General features: G+C 31.5%; 1 protein-coding gene across 1 annotated transcript in view; it reads right to left on the bottom strand.

The window, feature by feature from the left end:
• Nucleotides 1–21,481, bottom strand: part of LOC127726238 (alpha-latroinsectotoxin-Lt1a-like) — a 235,827-nt gene that overhangs the window by 200,781 nt on the left and 13,565 nt on the right. The gene's annotated exons all lie outside the window — the stretch shown is intronic.

Raw genomic sequence — 21,481 nt, forward strand, 5'->3', positions numbered from 1 at the left:
TGCTATAATTCCGGTCATACATAATAATGATTAATGAATATGTTCTGAATAAGAGGTTATTGTAGCATACAATGGAGAATATAATGGCAAACAATTCCTCACATGCAAACACTGAGAATTGGACTATTCATTTTTGCACGTTCTCCGAGCGGACGTTACTGATAATAAACTCAAGATAAAACGTTCTGAAAATATTTAATGAATAATAAAAAAAAAAACAACAACAACAAAAAACGGAATAAATTCTCCAAGTGTCAACTTTCTACTGGCTGTTCTATTGAATACGCTGATTCCCCGTAAATAGAAACAGCTTGTCAAATGAGATAAAAAGAAGAAAGTCAACATCGATTGATATGCACTGTTGAATTATATAGGGTGAAAAAAAGAAAACATATAGAATGTCACCAAATCTGGTTTATCGCAGAGATTTAAATGAAATTTACTCAGATAAATAAAAGTTTTATGAATATTTCATGAAGATTGAGAAAATCATGGGCTTTAACTATGATGACTCAGCATAAATTCACAGTTTACAGTATGCCTAGTTTACTTAAAGGCCTGAATTCAAAATAATTTCTTAATGTATGCATATTTGTAATTTGAATTGTTTAGAAGTGCTTATATTTACTCTTCGCAGTCATTGAAAAATCATAGATCCTTCCTGAATATTCTTTTTGGGGTGTTTTTGTTCTGTCGATAACCCAAAAGTAAGCCGTAACACCTGAATGTGCTTTTTTTTGTGAACGCGGCATAAAAAAATACAAGCTAAAAATACAAAAATACCTCAATAAAACTAGCAATAGTGTGTTCTATCCTAAATATGTATTGAATATTCCATATTCATAGAAAAAGCAGAATAATTTAGCAAATGTGAGGCCCCAGTGGCAAAAAAAAACAACAGAAAAATGCCTACCCCTGGGTCACAAAACAGATAATTTAACCTATAAATGCTATGATTTTATTATTTTAAAGGTCTTTTGTATAGAAAACAGTAACTGTGCTTTGAAATTATGCAAAAAGTCAGTTCTTTAAAACTTTTAGTGAAGTCATACATAAGACTGGTAACTTCATACATACAACTTTTGAAAATATGGCTTTGTTTAAACACTTCTTGTTCATATATTAGCTAAATTATGTTAGATATATGGTTACAGATGATATTGTTGTGACAACATTTCTACACTGACCATTTGAGGTAGAAACTGTTAACTTTAATTGACAAATAGGCATACAGTAAGATGTGGACTAGAGACAAAGGCAGGATTGGATACTTTATATAATCTTGAATGTTGGAATGATTAACTACTAAACTGTACATTTATAGTATTCCTAAATGTTTTTAATTTGTTATAAGAATAGTTTTAAACAGGTTCTAGACATCTCATGTCAGAAAACATGCACATAGGATAAGCTGATAATAATTAAAGTCTTGTTTTCAAATTCTTTAAAAAATTGAAACAGGGGTGGGGGTATAAAATGTACTGTAAAAGAAAAGTTAGAGTATATGCAGTGATTTCTTTAAGGCTATAATTCTGATAAATAAGTATTGTTGTGAGAAAAAGTGTGTTTCAAGAGTTTTCTATTTGAATAAATGTCTGTATAGGTTGAACTTTGTAAATACAGCTGTTTCAAAAGCCACGCCTCTTTTGGGGAGATATATAATATTCATAGATATGTTCATTTGTAAACGTACTGGTCCCCATATATGATCTCTGTGTTTCATCTCATAGAGACATAACTTGAGAATATTACCAGTATAGAAAAAAATGGTAGCGCCTAAGATTTAATTCTTAGGAGGTCCAAAAGTAGAGGTAGGAGTATTATAGAATTTGAGTATAAGTTTAAAACTCTTAGAAGTTCAGGGCATATAAATGTTGACAATATGCCGCACATCCCTATATTTTGACCTTTGAATAAAATAGTAGTGCATATGAACTTTCCGGTCTGGGATATCATTTTTCACGAAACTTCCTAATAAAAGTGGCACAGTTTTAGCCGCAAAGGGAGTTCCTATGGGAAATTGCATTGTCTATATTTACAGAATTGCAACCTAAAGTCACTAATCATTTTTACAAAACATTGAAGAAATGGTGTTGTGTGGGGGGGGGGGGGACAAAAATGTTCTCTTTTGATGCTGTCTAGGAATTTCCTGCAAGGTAAGGAGTCGGGTCACTGATTTATGGCTTCAATGGACATCTATGAAGGTCCTGAATTTATCGTTTCCTTGTAGTTTAATTCCAATGAAGTCGTCAAATGATTTTGCACGATTTTTTTATCCAAACTTTTTGTTGATTATTATTTTAACACATAGAAAATAAGAGAAAAGGTTAGGCACATGTAAATTGCCACCAAAGTGAGATTGTGTTTAAGATAACAAAAACATAAAATAAATTATTGAGAAAATAAATAAAAAGAATTAAAAGGGAGTTTACCCCGACCCTGGAATACTAATCCCAGTCCAGGCATATCAGAGCATATATAGAGATCTCCGTTGTAGTAAAACTTAGAAATAAATCATCCAAGTACATGTATATTGGATTTAATCGTTTTCATATGAAGTGTTGTTATGCATTTTGGCTCCATTGATACAGTAAAAGGTAAAAGGGTAAACCAGCAGTTTCTGTTTGATTTCACGCTTTATTCCTCTCAGTTTACGTGCACACGCTATTGTTCTCGGGTCTGTTCTATAGAAATTTGTTTTAAAGTAGGCACGTTTTCTCTAGTTTTCTTTAGTACATCTTTACATTTTAAACACGATCTCCAATTCTCAAAACGTTCATTGCATACGCGCGTTTGCAATCCGACACCTCATTCGGGACACTTTCTGCGCCACTTGACACTTCTGTTGATATTAAATATTTGTGCATACGGCTAGCCGGAACAATAGGCACTCCGTAGAATAAAACGTATCTTAATCCGTATAATTTTATGATGGTCTTGATTTGGGGTAGGGAATAAAATTGAGAATGGAAATGGGGAAATTGTCAAAGAGACAACAACCCGACCAAAGAGCAGACAACAGCCGAAGGCCACCAATTGGTCTTAAACGCAGCGAGAAAATCTCGCACCCGGAGGTGGTCCTCATCTGGCCCCTAAATAACATTGTGTACTAGTTCAGGGAAAATGGACGTCACACTAAACTCCAAAACATATAAATGAACTTAAATTAAAAAAACATACAAGACTAACAAAGGCCAGAGGCTCCTGACTTGGGACAGGCGCAAAAATGCAGAAATCTTCATTTTCGTATTTGTAAACTTTATAGGACCAAATTCCCTTTTCTACAATTTAGCGTACAAGGTATATTTCGACAGCAAGAAAAATATGTCCTTGAGTCAAAGCACATTGTTTGTAATCCCAGCTAGGCTATAATCTATCTCCCTACTTTATTTCTAAATTTTCCTTTCATGCTAAACAGAGAAAAAGCAAATATGAAATTTAATGAAATATAATTGCAGCGGGAAAACTCGTGGAATAAAACATGTATATATACGACTGTTTCAACACAATCATTTGTATTAAGGAATGCTCCTGATTTTAGAATTGTATACTCTTTGTTATCATTTCGATAGATGTCACACTGTATAGCAAGTGATATTGGTTGCTGAACGTTAAATGAGTCACAGCAGTCATAATTAGATTGACTATGGTGGAAACGTCGCGAATGGCAATTTAAAAATGAAAACAAAATTAGAATAATTTTAGGGTCATCATTCATTATTTTCTAAGCGGCCGCGGTGGCCGAGTAATCTATAGCTAAGTAGTCGGACTATTGTGTCACTCGTCTGTCGTATCCTGCAGGCAGAAGCCCTCGACTCATTTTTAATTGATTTCGATTGTTAGTTTTCCTACCGAAGGTCTGCGGTTCTATCCGGGCATTCCGGCTTCCTCCGCAAATAAAATAACCGTCACGAAATGGCACAATAGTGCTGAAAGTGGCGTTAAACACCAACAATCAATCAATCAATCAGTATTATCTTACCAATGTATCAAGATTGTTTTGTAACAAAAGAAAAGTTTTCTGTTTTTATTAACACCGCTGGACTTCCACTTCAAATTTGCACGGAAATTTATGGTCTTTACTTTAGTCTTGTGTTGTCATCCGTATCAATAAAGAGTTAATCCAAATTGCAAATTTGAAGTGAGATTCAAAAACGTCTGGGATAAGTGAGAGATGAATATGCCAGAACAGTAGTATTATATATACAATATTGCACACAGTATTTCTAAAATAATGAAAAGGCTTCATAAGCATATGCGTGCCTAAGTTGTAAGATATTGTTGGAATATATTTTTAGTTTGAAAATCGTATGAATGTGATCTGTGTTAAATTTGGTGATGAATCAGTGGTCAAGGATTGTGACAGTGATTTCCAGTGTGAATTGGATTTGCAAATTTGAAAATATTATATTTGTTAATTCCTGTCCTCTAAGATGCCGTATTGTAAGTACACAAAACTTTTATTCTTAATTAGTACATACAATTAGCATCTTTCAGATGACAAGTTGCCATTACGCTATTTTAACGTGTCCGAATCACTTGCAAAGGATGAAAAGATGAATTTCGGACTATATTTGATTTGGCAATCTTCTTTTTGAGACCTTTATGTTTGAAGCGACTTCATATGTGGACTACTAGCAAAAATAATTGCATGCATTTTCAAAAAGCTTATTTCAATATAACATGGATTTGTATTTGTTACTTCAAAAATCCTTAGAAATTCATTAAAATTGAGAATTTTTAATAAACATTCTGACAGATACCGACATTTGTTTATACCAACGACCTTTTTTTTAATTACGGAATTCAGCTGCACATCTCTGCCGCACATCATAAAACATACACAAAAATGAAGGACACTAATGGCCGATTATCCTTATCAGCGACACCCGGGGTGCAATGTTTTTAATGATGTTCGATTAACATAGAAAGTAATAGGTACCCTTCATTAATTCTTCATATTATTTTTATTAATCATCTGAATTCTTATTAACACATACGACCGAATTCTACATAGATTTATCTTTCTGGTGGTATTACAAAATCCAGTTTATCTTATCTCATTGTTAGGTCTCCGATTTTTTTAAATTTCATTATCTAAATTCCCTTACTCACATCAGTAAATATCGATGAATTACCTCAAAAGAAACGAGACAGCAGTAACTTAAAAAATTGAAGCACGCTTAATATGCGGAGGAAATACTATTAATACTGTTGAATACTCCTGTCAATAGGCAATATTTTGATGTCAGAAAAGTCAGTTTAAATTAAGAAATTCTTAGGTCTCCGGCGTTTTGAAAAGTTGTCTTTGAAAAAAATAACCAACACAAATGTAATTTACGAAAACAACGTACATTAGCGAGATCTTACTGTTATACATGTAAACTAATTCCGGTTATTCTTAAATAAATGAAATAATACATAATAAGTTCAAATGTGTTCACTGTAGCTATTTTTTATTGTTCAAATAGAAACGATAAATATTGAATACAAAATAAAATTATATTTAATTATATTAAATTGTATTCGTCGGGATAGCTCATCTGTTCAAAGGACATAATGGAGTTTTACTATAAGGGTTCTTGTTCATGATAGTTCATAGTTCGTATAATTTCATATAATAGAAACTATAAAGATATTTTTTATTCATATTTGGTGAAACTTATTTAATGATAAATGATAAAGTATACATTTACATTTGAATACTAATAAACGATTCGCTGTTTAATAATTTTTTTTCACCCGTACAACATTTTTCCATCATTTGTATTTCGATAATATTTAAAGAAAATGAAAAGGTGGTATATTAAAAAAGTTCGAAATAGATATATTGTCAAATGAATTTTATTATCAGCAGGCACCCTGTCGCTTGATTGTCTTTCCTATCTCCAATTACGATGTCTTATATATGCTCAACAGGATGCCACTGTTTGTTTTATTAAATTGAATCTGATACAATACAACTTGTGTTAATTGGTGACATATGTACATGTAATCATGGAAGTAATATTTAAACTTTTAAATATTACTTCCATGATGTAATGAATGTATGCACGGTTTGTTGTGGAAGTATCATCCTGTAATGACATTACATCAATGTGGTGGAACTATTAAAACAAATTTGATAACTCGAAAACTTATGCAAATCAAAGCGCGAAAGCGCTGTAAAGGCAGTTAATTACAGGTTGTGTGTATTTTTAGTCCAGTTATATCATTATCTTGCATAGTACAGTGTACATGTACTTATCAGAGGTGGCTTTCAGTATTTAGGATTTAGAGTTTTCTAATGATATTGAACAAGTTTTATGAATGTCATATTCTGAGCACTATATGAAGGTGATTGTTCTCACTTGTTTATGAACTAGTGCATTATGTCCAGTTTGTTCCTTTTTTATCTATGTTTATAGTCAAATTAGTTATCAAAGGTACCAGGATTATAATTTAATACGCCAGACGCGCGTTTCGTCTACATAAGACTCATCAGTGACGCTCAGATCAAAATAGTTACAAAGCCAAACAAGTACAAAGTTGAAGAGCATTGAGGACCCAAAATTCCAAAAAAAGTGTGCCAAATACGGCTAAGGTAATCTATTCCTTGGATAAGAAAATCCTTAGTTTGTCGAAAAATTCAAAGTTTTGTAACAGGAAATTTATAAAAATGACCATATAATTGATATTCAAATACTGTTTAAAATAGTAAGGCATTTTCTTTTTAGTAATAAGTAAATGTTATCAACTGTATTTTATTCAACTCTGCAAATGTGGTTTGTTACTGGTAAGTATGGATGATAGTTGTTTCATTGGCAATCATAACACATCTCCTTATTTATATAATGATCTATATTCAACGACCTCAGGTACAAAAAAAATGTTTGTAACTAAACTATGATGGGAAACCTTTGACTCCTTTCTTTTCTATAAACTTTTGATTTGGTACCATAGAACTATGTAGATTAAATGTACATTGCAACATGTCAACTCTTTCAATGACAATACTTTTTTTAGAAACTATAACTCCAAGCAAAATTATATTTCCAAGTATAAAGTAATTTATGAATGAAAAAAGGAGTTCTTAATTAAGAAATAAACTGATTCCCTGAGCGCAGCTGGATACACCCGCAGAGGTCCAACCCTGAACAGTTGGGGCAAAAATGGACACAATATTCAAGCTTGATACAGGTCTGAATTTGGATTGTAATTAAATATTTGACATATTATAGTTTCTGAATAAATGTAGTCAACGAACTTGAAATCGGTTATATGAATTGAATTTATATTCAATTAAAGATTTCTTGCTGTTGTGCAATACACTGTGCTGTTGCGCAATACTAAATAAATCTGTTGCCAGACTATAAACAAAAAAAGTTCAATTTCCTCTCAATGTCATATTTGAAATTTATGAAAATCAATAGGAGAGATTTACATCAATAGCTATAAATAATTCACCAAAGTTTCATGTGAACTGATTAAAGCATTTTTGAGTTGTCCAAAAACTGGAAAATCCCCCCTTTTTAATGAATAAAACCCCATAACTCAGAAATGTAAAATCTAAAATTTATAAAATTCTAAAGGGAGCTTACGGATTGATAATTTAGTCTTAGATGCAAGATTTTTTTATCAGTTGTAAGTGGCTTTGAACTAGCTGTCAGTAGCTGCGAGTACTCTCAGATCTGTACTTAGTGTCTTTTTGTTGTTTGGATGTACAACTACCCGACCACGTCCACTTGTATTTGTATTTATCCATCTGATGAGTTAAGCCTCTTCCAACTGATTTTTATAGTTCGTTCTTATATTGTACTGTTACACCACTGTCCCAGGTTAGGGGGAGGGTTGGGATCCAGCTAACATGTTTAACCCCGCCACATTCTGTATGTAGATGTATGTGCCTGTCCCAAGTCAGGAGCCTGTAATTCAGTGGTTGTCGTTTGTTTATGTGTTGCATATTTGTTATATTCGTTCATTTTTTGTACATAAATTAGGCCGTTAGTTTTCTTGTTTGAATTGTTTTACATTGTCATTTCGGGGCCTTTTATAGCTGACTGTGCGGTATGGGCTTTTATCATTGTTGAAGGCCGTACTGTGACCTATAGCTGTTAATTTCTGTGTCATTTGGTCTCTTGTGGAGAGTTGTCTCATTGGCAATCATACCACATCTTCTTTTTTATATTTACATCAACAGATATAAACAATTCACCAAAGTCAATTTGAGACAACAAAACTTAGTTGTAAGATCTCTGAAATTTTTTACACGGTACGAGTTTTTCTTATTGTTGGAGATTGTACGGTGACAGTAACACCTGTAACTGCTTAAATCCATTTCTTATGCACTTTAGTTCGATAAACTCACTGAATATCATACCACATCTCCTTATTTTTATATGCATTACAATTTACATGTGCATGTAATTGTAAATATATATATATATATATCAGAACAAAATTCATTGTGTCATTTTTATTTATGCATCCTTTGGCACAATACAAGTTCTAAAATTACACAACATAAAACAACTAAATGTTATTTCAGATGAAAGTTTTGTTTCAGTTCCATTCATAGGATTTATTAGAATTTTGTATGTTTTGGCAAGTCCAATAATTCGCTCTATATGCACGTGTTAATTGGAGACTTTTCTATCCCGTATAAGAGTTTTGGAACTAATTCTGTTTCTTTTTTTGAAAAAAGTTAGCAAACAAATCATGCACATTTAAACCTTTGTCTGCCATCACAGTCACCTGGATCACATAATTGAACTATTCTACATCTTTCAACTATTTCATAGTCACTGCTACAACCAACATATGCATTAGGGACATAGTTGACTAAACCACTAGGTGTCGAACATACAAGAATTTTCAGTGTTTCTGTTTTTATATGATGAAAAGGTTGCCTGAGCTCTAGGAGCTTTAGGTTTTATCACGGGATATTCTGTGCTGTCAATAATAATCCAAGTCTTAGGAAACTTTAATTTGAAGTTGGATGGCGAAAAATAAATGACTAAACCACTAGATGGCCAAGTGTTAGCCTCACACCACTGTATGGACATAAAAACAATCCATGTATACACAATATTCTTAACACTAGATTCAATCTAGAGTCTAGACAGTTCAAAGTTGGTTGTATAATGCCTCAATTTCATCAAAGTCATAAAAAAACTGATTTTCAACTGACACCCTATCAATTTGAAAATATATGTATCTCAAACAATGTGCTGCTTGACCAAGTGTGGTCAAAACAAATAAAAATTTAGTATACAACTCTAAACCGGTATAAAAATGCATGGCTGTGTCACATGTATTCATTTCAAAATTCTCTGCTGAAAACATAGGCATTGATAGTGTTTGCGTAATTCCATCTGTGAAGCTCAACATTAGCTCGGCAGTTGGTGGTGGACAGTCATAAATCCTTTCTGCAGTATGAATGACTTCTTCAGGAAAACCAACTTTACAATCAAAACTTTCCTCTAGATTTCTACTACAATATTCATCAAGTTTAGTTCTGTTGTTTTCACAGGAAACTGCTGCCTGATTTTTCTTTTTGCGGACGATTCAGTCTCTTGCTTGGTCCAGGAAAATAGGCTGGGAATGGCAGTAGACTTAAGTCTCTGTATGGTGGGTTTGCGCCCTGAAAAAGGTTATAAAACATTAGTTTTTTGATAATTAAATGAACTTCCACTAGCAATGTATACTTTGTACTACCTTGCGAAATATTAACTAGATTTATTCATTACAATCTGGATATAACTATGTTTGCCTGATTCAATGTATGTTATGTAAATCCAAAGGACAAACAATGAGAGACTTATGCAACAAACGTACATTGTATGTACCTAAATAACTATAATATAGATGAGAGCATGTCATTGTTTTGTTCCTGTTAACATTGTCATTGATATTTTTCAAGAAAGTCTATGAGGCATAGCTTATGCATTCCTGTCATTACTACATTAGCATAATTACTGCTAAAATAATTCTCAGTATGATATATCTCTTGTAAGAAATCATTATAATTGTAGCAATCACCAAAAAATCTCAAACAGATCACATTGAATCGTAATCCAAAAATTATAACGTCTTGAATTAACCACCCCCTTTTATTCTAAAACGATAATTGCGGTTGTAAACAGACTTTGGTTTATTCGCATGGCGATTACACATATAACTATATATTTCAAAAAGAAAATAGAGTTTTACCATGAATAGTTTCCTGCATGTAGTCTTTTTCAGTAAAACGTGCCTTGCAAACAACAGCTGATTGAGATGGACTCCTCGATTTCATCGACATCGTGTTCTCGTCCAATCTGCGTATGGGCCATGGCGTTGATGCAACTTTTCCTTCTTTTTAAGTCATTTGGAAATGCATGTCCTCCTCTTAAATGACATCCAGGTACACAACAACAAGTACTTGGCATCGTTAATTAAAAATGTAACTGAAATAGTTGCACAGTGCAGAAACCGGAAGTTGAGGAACAGGATCGGCTACCACGGCGCCCCCTATTCAGGAACGATAATTTGCTACTTTATATAACTGCGAAATAACAATAACGTTAGACGGGTTCACGTGCATAAACAGAAATACGCTATAAATTGTATAATATAATTCATGTTCAGTCGACCTTTAATTATTATATCAACGACTGAAATGATTTATAAACATCTAGATTGCAGATAACACTCGAAATAAACCCGAGCTCTTTCCACACGGAATTCAAATAATTCTAGTTTGTCAATCGGTTGACTGCTTATAATGCAAAATACAAATATATCAAAAGTTTTTAAAACTAACAAAACACAATGATCGTTTCTCTATTTCCCAATGTAAATGAAATGAAACAAAAAACATTTTATATCACCATAAGAAGAGGAGAGAATTAAACATTTCCGGATCTACTTGGAGCCTAATGACCCCCCACGTAGATAAGTTGGATATCGCGGAAGGAAGGATTAACCCGGCAACCAGAAAGGCATTAAAGCACTGCCTTTAAAAATATTTCAAATCACTCTTTTTTAGGGAATCGTGTTCCTCGCTCTTTAGTTTGACCAAGGAAGTAAATTGATTAGTGTTATCTATGTATAGATAGTTTAATTTGCTGCTTTTATTTTTTTATTTCTTCTTTTAATTTGTCATTTTCTATATATATGTTTTTTTAATTACTTAATGGTGCAAAACAAAACACATGTAAGTTGTCTCTCGGTCATTTTAGAAATACACTGTTCAAAATGTTCTTGTGTGAAAAAATGTAACGCTTTAATACAACACATTGAATGTTGGTTTCTGTTATAATGATGAATGTGTTGTCATTGTAAATGGATAAAAAAAGCCGATTGCTGAAGACCTGGTGACAAGTTTTAATCTTATGCACAGCAAAAGAGGCCCTTCTTCGTTGATATGTTGGGTTTTCCTTGTATTTCAAAACACCTTTTGTCTGGGGCATATGCCACGACTCATAAAAACTAACTTATATTTATTAATTTAGTTTTGTCCGATGAATTTGTGTCCCTGATTTTTTTAATTTAAATTTTCGATCTTTCTTGCTGTGTGGAAAAAAAATCTCAAACAAGAAAAATGTTTCCCAAGTTTTTATAATCAATTGTTCATGAACAATGTAAATTGCTTTTTTTAAAGGCTATTTATCAAAGACAAACTATGAATCGCATAAATGAGCTTTGATTTAGGGACGACATCAAAAGATCAATGTAGGATAAAAAAACTTAATTCAAATAGTCTGGGGGTGGGGGAAGGGGGGGGGGGGGAGGTAAACATTGCTGCAAGTTTTGTTTATTTGACATCGATTTTACATAAATCTATATTGGTCAATCAATGTTTCCCAAATTAAGTTAAGAGGGGGGTGGGGGTCAGTGAAAAAACTACGCGAATTAAGTTTGTTTATCGTACATTGAACGTTTGATGTCGTCCCTTATTGTCCTGTGAATTTTTATCCGTGTCTTAATTCAGGCAAATTTTATACCTTTCTTGCACTGTTGAAAATAGGGACAGAGGGACATCATATATAAATACTGTTAGTATTAAATCGCACTGATAGCAGTTAGAAAATTTTAGATGGGTGAAAATAAGTTGAAATATGAAAGAAAACTTTCAAATAAGAATTGCTCCTAAACACACATAAAAATGGAGACCCACTATAAAAGCGCTTGCGACATAACTCGCTTCATGATGATGTCTTTAGTTATTACAATTGATAAATCTTCACTTATCAACCAGAGAGAGAGCTCTACTTATCAATATCAATACAAATATATTTTAACTGTTGAATGACTTATTCTTCAATTATTTAGTCTTAGAATTTATATCTTCAATTTTCACCGATTGTCTAAAATTGATTTAGTGAACCTTTTTGTCTGCTTACGCCTTACCTAAACTAAAGATAATTGAGATATGTTTAGCCGTTTTTACATAAAACATTTAAAAAATGAAAAACATCTAGCTTGTAAGTTATTTCTTCAAAGACATATACAGCATCATTTTAAAGCAAACTTATTTGTCCAAGGCATAAATGAATGATTGTACTGAAATGAATGAATGTATATAGCCTATTGTTAGAAAGCAGGACAAACTTGTGTTTGCTGGTGTTAAAATGTTTATAAAAAATACAGCTGATATTATGCCATATATTTATTTCATTACTAATGGTGATTAAATTACAATAAGCTACGGTTCGGTACCAATTTCGTCGTCAGCTCTGTTGCAAAAGGACAAATGAAAATATTAAATTTCTTGGTAACAAGAATGTCATTTAACCTCCTAGATGGTATTTTAAAAGATATATGAACATCAAAACTGATGAGAAACGTTTTATGACTGTTTGTTAAAAAATGTCATTCAAGATCAAATAACAAAAATTATGGATTTTTTCCCAAATTTTTCAAAATAATTTCCCCTTCTTACATTGATTTATAATCTCGACGAGGTTTTGATCTCAATATCATAGTCCTTTTAAAGACCACTAACTCAAGTATCGTAATTTATAACTCCCGTGAAGACGCTAATTAATTTTTATCAGAGACATGTCTCTGTTGTATTTAACAAGATTAGTAAATGTAACGACATCTATTGGAAGGAGTTAAGAGTTATTGTTAATTATCTACTGTCCAATATAAACAGATTGGGTTATCTCGCTTGGAAATGTGACATATTCTTGCACATGAGAAATCACAATTTTGTTTATTTCTGTTATACTTTGCATGTGGCACGTCTACATTCACCTTTTGTCATTATTTGAACAATTTTACATAAATTTGACATAGGTCTAGACCTTACAGAACCTGTATTGATTTACATAGTCTTAAAATTTCATGTCGTTTATAGACAAATTTACTTAGTGCTTAATGGCTTTACTTATTCTTCTATCTCAAATCTTTTTCACGGCAAAGCTGTTTACTTTACCAAGGATTAGTAGTAAGATATTACTATACAAATCATTGACTTTACAGAGTTTTGTCCATACGTTCAGCTTTTCACATGTGTAGCTGAAATACAACAAATTCACACATATATCACATTGGTACCCTGCTGTGACTATGTTGTATTCGTGATATAAAAGACTGAACATGTTTTTGTAAAATTTTGTATCGAAGGACATTACTATGAACCAAAAAAAATAATGTATTTCCGAAAGACGAGAGGTAAAAATATACTGCCTCCTGTAGAATTTTGGGTTTTTACTTATTACAGCCATTCTCCCATCTTTTTAATGACTTAATTTACTCAAAATTGCAATTTGGTAATATCTTCATGTTAAGGGTTAACTGTGTCATTTGTAGTGTTCAGAAAGAAGCCATTATAATATTGTTCGAAGTTCAACACTTAACTATACAAACTGAGCTATGATACTACGATTGATGTAATTTATAATAGTCATGTAATTGCCAATCTCCTTTCATGCGTTATAATTCATTAGTTTTATTACCTGTTGACCCGGTTGATTACTAGCGCGTGCCATTGATCTCAATCATACTTAATTACGCAAAGGATTTATATAGTAAGAAGGATTGGAATCTCGTGGGTTATCGTTTTAGTTTACTATATAAATCATTGATTAAACTAAAATTACTATGGGTACTGAAAAATAAATTAGATTATATTGTTTTAATGAAAAGCTCTATTCGATGGTATTTTATTCATAATTTTAATACTGTCTCATCACGGGCTAAGTGCAGTTTTAGAAGCTTAATGCACGAGGGTGGCCTTGGTAGCCGTTTAGATGCACAACTGTGTGATGTAAATCATTTGTTTAGAAATATATTGTACAATACAAGCTACAAAAATAGAAACTTGTCAAACTTTTACAAAATAACCCGCACGAAAAGTAACAAGTTTATAAAATGCTCTAAAGTAAATATCTAGTTTACGAGGAAAGTATCAATAGATAACGAATTGTAACACCTGACATAAAACATACTTAATATGTGTTAATTAAATTGTTAACGTCCACTTCACTTGAAATATGGCAGATAGTACTCTCATTGGCAATCATACCACATCTCCTTAAATATACATTGTTAAGTTTAACATTTCCAGTTACTTTTTTTCCAAAGACGAAAATCAATTACTGTACACATTTTATTTGGGATAACGACTAATTATTTACCTGCCTAACATGTTAGGGTTAAGTGTATAACATATATGTTTTGTAAGTAACGATGTAACGATTGCATACAAAAAAAAAAAAAAAAACAATTTCCCCAAGACCTGCAATTTCCGTCTATTGCAAATCTTTTTTAATACGATAGCTTCTGAGGGTAACTTGTATAACCCTTAGTAAATATACATGTTTAAATTCTTTATCTTAAAATACAGGTTTAAGCAAATAATGGTCAACTTTTATTCAACGATATACAATTAATAAATAAAGAAAGAAACTAACATTAATTAGAAAATAAAATCAACGACATTTATAGACGAATAATTTTTAATTCCTCAACAAAACAACAACAGAAATAAATAATCAACAGAGGATTTTATTTATTTATTTATTCGAAAGTTACGCTTTTAATTCTAATATTTATTTTTCAATTTTAAATGTAAAATCAAGCAGAAGGGGCGTAGCTGTAGTATCATACTACCACACTGAACGGATCTAAACTCAGTCTGACAAATTTGAAAGTTATTTTTTAGGTTTGGTCTGATTTCGTCTGAAACCATCTAAACAGATCTTATTCGCTTGCGAAAAAATTCAGTCTTGTTTATCTTGATATGCCTTAACGGGCTGATTTACCTGATAGGACTATCGATCGGAACGGCGTTGAAAGTCTGAAAAAGTCTTGACGTTTTTCTCTAGCGGTAAATCCAGTCGATTAAGACTTGATCAGACCAAAATGACCGTTTCAATTTTTTGTTTTTTTGTTTTTTTTGTTTTTGTTTTTTTTTGAATTTTTCATGATGTTAATTGGATAAAGAAAGTACCGGTACCTTATCCCGGCCTCGTTAAACATTAGATTGTATATACATTGTACACTATATTATTATGTATCCATTATTTCCATTTTGTTCAATAAAGAGAGAATTTTATTTCAGAGAGAAAGAAACGAGAGGAGAGAAATAATAAATAAATAAAAAACAAAAGCAAAATAAAAACAAAAAAACAAAACTAGAATAATAAAATCACTGAAATTTGGATTTTTGGCAGCAGTTTTTTGGTCAAAACTAGCGTGTGTCTTAAGATACAACATTAAATAAATTTGGCAAATTTTGTAACAATTTCATACAAACACAAAACAGATATTAAAAACGTACATGTGGTTTTAGGCACAAAACAAGAAAAAAAAAAACAATAGACAACATATAACAATATATTATATAAAACATATATGGTGGTGTGGAGAAGGCTAAAACAACATACACAGTAACATTACATATGGTAATGCTAAGTTGTTTAAGTGTAAATTTTTCTAGTAATGGAAGCCAGGGGTACCAGTAAAGTACATTTATCGCTTTGTTTTATATTTATTTTAAATAAAAATGTATTTGTGCTCAAGATTCTGTGTATTGTTCTATACTGGAACAATTGAAGTTTTTAGCTTTTTGTGGAGTAAAAAGACATATTATGCGCGGTTTTCCAATCAAAATTTTTTATCAGCGTTAAGGACCATTTGTCTTCACAGTTAAGTTTAGTACTGTTTTTTTCTAATAAAACATTATACATATCATTCGAGCCTTTTATTGATACAAAAAATATTTGTACATTATTTGGAATAATTTGTCCTTGTGTTTTATAAAGATTGTTTATGGATATATCGTTTTTGAGAGCTTTTTTATATGATTTTATTGATGAAATTACCCCATTATAAGTAAGAAAGTGTGACTTAATTTATAAATGTTTTGGAATTGATGAAAAGTCATTAGTTTTCCCTCATCATTTAATAGATCATTTATCAAAACGACCCCTTTATCTGCCCAGTCTTTATAGAAAAAAGATGTTGTTCCTATTATTAATATTTTCATTATTCCAGAGCGAATCTAATACAAACTCGTCTTCATTGTTTGGTATAAATTTATTTTGTAAATCTGTCCAAGCTTTAAAGACTTCCTCCCAAAAAGGGTTTTTACATCTTTTTGTTGGGCCTAAATAAATATATTTTCAATAGTAATTTGTTCAGTACTTTCTAATAGCTTGTTTAGTTTTGGGTTGTTTTTCAACAACCGTATAATCCATGTTAGTTTCAATCCTTTTATATATTTCTCAATATCTATCATTTCAGCCCTCCTAATTTGTGTTCAGAACATAACATTTCTCTTTTTATATTGTCAGGTTTGTTTTCCCAAATAAATGAATAAATTTTGTCAGATAGTTGTTTTAAAGTATTTTTGCATGGTGCTTATAGTGTTAAAAACAAATGGTTCAATTTTGAAATAATTAGTGTCTTGATGATTGTTACTTTTCCAACTGGTGTTAATGTTTGTTTTGACCAAATTTTTATTATATTTTCAATTTCTTTAATTCTTGGACCATAGTTCAACAATTCCATTTCATACAAATTGACAGAAATGTTTATTCCTAGTAATGTAAACCTACTGAAACCCTATTCCAATCCCCATTTACACACATGGTGTCTTGACTATATTTGTTTTTGCCTATCTACACCACCTTGTTTTGTTCAAGTTCATATGGAGACCAGACATTTCAGCATATTTTTGTAGTAAGCGAAGAGATGCATCTAGAGATTTGGAAGTACCGTCAAGTATTATTGATGTGTCATCTGCGTATTGGGAGATAAAATATTCTGTGTCATCAAATTCAATTCTTTTAATTTCTTTGTTCTTTCTGATTAAAATTCCTAGAATTTCAACACATAAAAGAAAAATGTAAGGTGATAAAGGATCCCCATGTCTAAAGCCTCTTTGGATCTCAAAGAAATCTGACAGAAAACAGTTTTGGGATACTGATGAGCTTATATTTGTGTAAAATGTCCTTATCCAATGTTTTATAGAGGGTCAAAAGTTGAAAAAGTCTAATAATTCATTTATGAATTTCCATGATACGGAATCAAAAGCTTTTTCAAAATCTATGAGAAGGAGAGGACCTGGCAAATCATTTACTTCTGTATAGAATAAAATATCATATATGAGACAAGTGTTTTCTCCAATATATCTTCCAGGAATGAAACCTGTCTGATCATTGCTAATAATAATGGGTAGAACAGATTTTATACGCTTTGCTATACAGCTTGATGCTAGTTTATATTTTGTATTCAAAAGACTTATTGGTCGCCAATTTTTCATGAACTGTCTAGGTTTTTCACCTTTTGGTAAACAAGTAATAATACCCTGCTTTTGAGTTATTGACAATTCCCCCCTTTTGTAACCACAAATTATAGATCTGAAATAAATTGTCCTACATTTGTCCAAAAGAATTAAAAAAATTCATTTGTTAAGCCATCTGGGCACGGTTGTTCAAAAGTGTCGTTAAGCTAACGACTAGTTAAGCCTAACGACTCGTTAAATTTTAACATTGTTGTTAGCTAATTACTACGTTAAATTATGTTGTTCAAAAATATTTAACGACTGAGTTAACAAACTACTTGTTAAAAAATTTGACAACTGTTTATTTTAACATTTTCCCATAATTCCAAAAAAAAAAATACCAAAAATTGGCTGAAGAGCAACCCCCAAAGAAAATTCCCAGAATTTGAGGGCAGAATTTTTCCAGTATGGAAGTTAACCTCATCAGTAGGAGAGTTGTTGAAGAACTGGCTTTACTGAGGGGGAAATTCGGTAAGGATGTGACAGCTGATGCAAAAAACAGAATGTGGGAAAAAAAAGTGCAGAAGTGAATGCTCTTGGTGTGAGCTATAGGCAAGTTCTGACTGTGAAAACCAAGTTCAGAAACCTCACAAGAGACGCCAAAGAAAAATTTGTGTATGAAAAAAAGGAGAGAAACAAGACAGGAGGAGGACCTGCTCCAAAACCAATAAGCGTTGCTGATGAGAACATAATAAATGCATTAAAAGACACCTCCTCTTTCAAAGGAATAGATGAAGGGATGGAAACTTCAGTGGGCAAGTATTTTAGATTTACTAATCAATGCTATGCTTCTATTAATTTGCTTAATTCCTTTGAAACAATAAATCTGACGGTTATTTTTATTGCTATCATAGAAAATAATGCAGAAAATTTTTAAGCCAGAGTGCGTCGTCTGCTATGACATTAGGATATCCCTTTCAACGAAATTCCCTACAGACGTCGCCGATGTGCTAAAAATAGAATTTTCTGTTGTGTTATAATGCAACCATTCTCTTACCTTAGATATATAAAAATACCTCCTTATGATATTGATGAGAAATAATCATCACATACAAATCTATTTATCGATTAAAACAGGTATACTTATTGTTTTGCAACAGCTGAAGTTTGTTGGCCATCACCTTTGGCGGTCAATTCTGCAATGCCCCTTACATCATGTTTTACCCCCATGAAAAAAAATATAAGCTGTAGTAAAATTTTGAGAGAAAATCCTTTTACTTTTAAAGATTATTTAAATTTCAATAAAAGTTATTTGTAAATACAACCAAAAACGAACTTGCATTGAATACTTTACTAAAGTCATTGTGACATGTTTATAGTCCATTTCAAAATAGGCATGCATTATTAAAAATTGAGTTATCTTTCTTTGTGCCTAATTTTTTTTTGTAATTTTCATTTTATCATTTTTACAGGGTATCCTCAGCAGACATAAACAAGTGAGAGTAGACCAACACAGTTCTGTATACAAGGTGTGTATCTAAAGAAGATATTCATGCATACACATGATAATAAATTTCTAAAGAAATCTACTTTCTTTTAAGCATTAAAATCAATTTTATCAACAAAAAAAGCCCATTAAATTGCTTGATTTGTTAGTTATTATTAAATTCAGGATTAGTATAGTAGCCATCCTATACATATCATTGTTTAAATCTGGAAAATATTAGTATTTAAGATATAAACAGTTTTTAATATATAGTTTATCAAATTGCTGAGCAAATTGTTAATCAAATGAATCAGTTCATGATATAGATTTATAAAATGTTAACACTGACTGGTAATTAATTGCAGTAATATTATAATTGTAACCATAAGTAAAGAGTGAGATTATTTGCCCTTGTAACAAATAATTTGGTATAAAATTGAGAGTGTAAGTATAATCAATACAGGGGTGGATCAAGCCATTTTAAAAGGTCCCCATTCAAATGCATAGATCATGAAAAAAAAAGGGGGGGAGGGGTTCACTGCAATGAGGAATAATGTTCATGCATATTCATCCCTTTTGTGTATAGTATTTATATGAAAGCTAATGAAAACAGGTACAAGAATAACATTATTCAAGTATTATTTTATTTGATTTTGATCGAATGAACAGTTCTTATTATCAATCAAATATCCCAAAATAAAATGATTGTTAAAAAAAAATAAAATTAGTATGTATCAGAAAGCTCATCATCTGATCAAATATATACTGCTGAACCTGTCAGCTCACACATTCCAGCACAGATTGCTGTCTCAGGATGCCAGACAGCTGATGGTAATTATAACTTAGATGTTTGCATTATGCTATTATTTTTACAATTCTGCATTTCATAAAAATGAAGATGCAATGTTTCAGAATCAATATTTTATTAAAGAACTGAAGTTGATATATATTGCTGTGAAAAGAATTTCTATGTATAAAAAAAATTACTCATGGAGGGTCTCATACAGGGTCTCTGTAATAGCACGCTTTAAGTAAATTTTGTATCTTTTTACTTACTTTCATTCAATTGGTCTTTATATATTTTCTAAAGTTGTAATATAAATATTCAAATATACATCAACTTCATTTCCAATTTGGTGGATAGTTGTCTCAAGGTCTTCTAATCAATCATACTATTCCTCCTTTTTTTTATATACTCAACACATATGCAATGTATACCCAATCAACTGAGGCAATTTTAATGTTTCTTTAATCAAAAATTTTAGAACCACCATCTTCTGTGGAGAGTATCTGGATTAGGAGACTGGAGCAGGTTCACCAGAGAAATGTAGAAAAACCTTATACTGAACATGCCAACCTATCAGCCCAAATACCTCTTTCATTTACTAATAGCAGCACTCAGCAACCACCAAAAGTCAGGTATATGTTTTAGATGAAAGAATACAACAGCTTTTATAATTTCTATACACTAAGTAAGTTGGGTATGTACTGAATGCTCTTTTAGCGTTGTATATATCTGGCGCTGCAACTTTTTTTAAATGGAGCATCACTGATGGGTCTTTTGTGTATGAAACACCTGAATACATCCTGGAATATACTTGCTCTTTGTTTAAAGGATTATGATGATATAACTTGGCTTAATTGGGCTTCCTTTGGACTCTGATGCATATATATATTGTCTAATTGGCAATCATACCACATCTTCTTATGTAATGATTTGAATACTGATAAATATTCTTAAAGTGCCAATAAGTTATACAGCAGCCCTGTATAAAATCAAGTGTTATCTCCCTTTAAATTGTTTCATTAAACTTGTTCTTTTATGATCAAATATGCCCTGTAATGGGGATCTAAATTCTAAATCAAATTATCTCATTTAACTATCAGTTAAATGTAAGATTCAGAGAAATATATCCCAAATACTCATTTGTAGAATTAATAAAATGAAAGTCTGCATCACCTTTTGTTTAAATATTAATCCGGAACACTTACTTCAATATTATCAATTTTTGTTAAAGAGTATTAGTTAAAGGTATAAACATTTATGTACAAGTTGTAGAAATCTTTGCCTTTGAAAAAATAATTTTATATAAATAGTTATACCGGTTTATGATAACTATATTTATTTACAAGATTTACCAAGTATTAATTTTTTTTATATATTTCAGTGAGAATAAACGGACAAAAAAACCCAAGAGAACTGCAGAAGATGTGTACGAGTTACAGTGTCAGGCATTAGAGAGCGAGCTAAAAAGAAATCAGACCCAAATGGAACTTTTCCAGAAGCAAATGGAGTT

The sequence above is a fragment of the Mytilus californianus genome, unplaced genomic scaffold, assembly GCF_021869535.1.
Source record: "Mytilus californianus isolate M0D057914Y unplaced genomic scaffold, xbMytCali1.0.p SCAF_17, whole genome shotgun sequence".
Taxonomy (NCBI): Eukaryota; Metazoa; Mollusca; class Bivalvia; order Mytilida; family Mytilidae; genus Mytilus; species Mytilus californianus.